This window comes from Magnolia sinica, chromosome 13, assembly GCF_029962835.1.
Source record: "Magnolia sinica isolate HGM2019 chromosome 13, MsV1, whole genome shotgun sequence".
In the NCBI taxonomy this organism is placed as follows: Eukaryota; Viridiplantae; Streptophyta; class Magnoliopsida; order Magnoliales; family Magnoliaceae; genus Magnolia; species Magnolia sinica.
The window spans coordinates 21,500,278-21,502,006 of NC_080585.1; the positions used below are offsets into that span (position 1 = coordinate 21,500,278).

The 1,729-nt window shown below is 37.2% G+C and overlaps 1 non-coding gene across 1 annotated transcript; it reads right to left on the minus strand.

The window, feature by feature from the left end:
• Window positions 1–813: 813 nt before the first annotated feature.
• LOC131224594 (small nucleolar RNA R71) lies at window positions 814–920 on the minus strand. Its single transcript, XR_009161066.1, has one exon. It is a non-coding gene; the product is annotated as a small nucleolar RNA R71 (small nucleolar RNA).
• Between the last annotated feature and the right edge of the window lie 809 nt (window positions 921–1,729).

A 1,729-nucleotide genomic window follows, 5' to 3' on the forward strand; every position in this document is an offset into this window, starting at 1 on the left:
TTCTTTTTTAGAAACTAGGCTGTTTTTTTTAGAAACTTTCCTTTTTTAGTTTTAGACATTAACTCATCTTTCTATTTCTATTTTTAGAAACTTTCTTTTTTTTTTTTTAGAAACTAATTCACTTTCATTTTTCTTTTGCAGGATCCTAACATAGAAACTTCTAATTTGGTAACTTCTTTCTATTTCTAGATTTCCATTTCCCTTCTTTCTTTTAGGTTTAGGTTAAATTCTGAAATTGATGACTGAGAGTGTTTCATGCCCAAGTGGGTCCGTGATAACACTCAATGTCTCTTGAATGAAGGAGGATTGGTTGAGGGGTTATCTATCCATCACAGAATTAGACACCACTCGAGATCCATAAAGTTAACTGAAGTTATGGCTGCTAATCAACCTCCATATCCTCAACCTAGGGTTAAGGAAATCCACGATGAGAATGAGATGCATCAAGCACCCCCGCCTCGTACTTTACAAGATTATTTACAACCAGCGGGGGCGAGCACACCTTCTTGTATAGTTTTTTCAGAGAATGCAGGACATATGAATATCAAGCCAGAAGTGATCCAACTCCTTCCAAAATTCCATGGACTTGAATCTGAAAATCCATATCTACACTTGAAAGAGTATGATGAGATAATGGCCACTTTATACTTTCCTAATGTGTCTGAGGACACGGTCAGGCTGAAACTCTTTGCCTTCTCCTTAAAAGAAAAGGCCAAGATGTGGTTACACTCACTACGTCCACGATCGATTGTTAGATGGAATGACATTAGAAGGGAGTTCACTAAGAAATTTTTCCCATATCATAAAATGAACACCCTCAGAAAGTCAATCATGAACTTCACCCAAAAGGAAGATGAAACATTTTTTCAATGTTGGGAGCGATTCAAGGATCTTGTCAGTTCATGCCCACAACACGGTTTTAAAATGTGGCGCATCACAAATTTCTTTTATGATGGACTGACATATTTCATGCACCAATTGGTTGAGACGATGTGCAATAGGGAATTCATAAACAAAGTGTCAACGATATGTGAGATTATTTAAACAAACTTGCTGAAAACACACAATCATGGGACATCTCTCCAAAACCCACAACTTCTAAGCCTACTCAATCAAAGGAAATAGGAGGAATGTATGCTATAAAAGAAGAAGATGACTTGAGTGCAAGGGTGGTTAATCTTACAAGAAGAGTCGAGGCCATGGAACAACAGAAGGATAAGGCTAAGAAAGAAGTTTGCGGTATTTACGGTTACAACATACATGCAACTGAAATTTGTTCAACAATACCTGCTTTTCAAGAAATTTTGAATGAGCAGTCAAATGCCGTGAACAATTACCAATGACCTTTCAGTGGACCCATCTCAAATACATACAATTCCAGCTGGAGGAATAGACAAACTACTACTCCTCAAGGATTCCCTTACCAATTCCTAAATCAAGGGAACCTTCAAGAGGATCTAGTTTTAAAATACCTTCAAAATCAAGAGCTTTTCAACTAGAGTATAATGCAGGTCATTCAAGACCTTTCAAAGGCTATATAAGGGTGTGAGACAAAAATTTCAAGTGGGGAGAAAGAGATCTTTCCGGCCCAACCTCTCCCTAATCATAAACCGCAATATAAAATTAGCGAACCAAACTCTTCAATCAATATGTGGAACAATCTAAGTCTATCACCACTCTTAGGAGTGGTAAAACAATTAACAAATCTACTCTGGTAAAGACTGAAAAG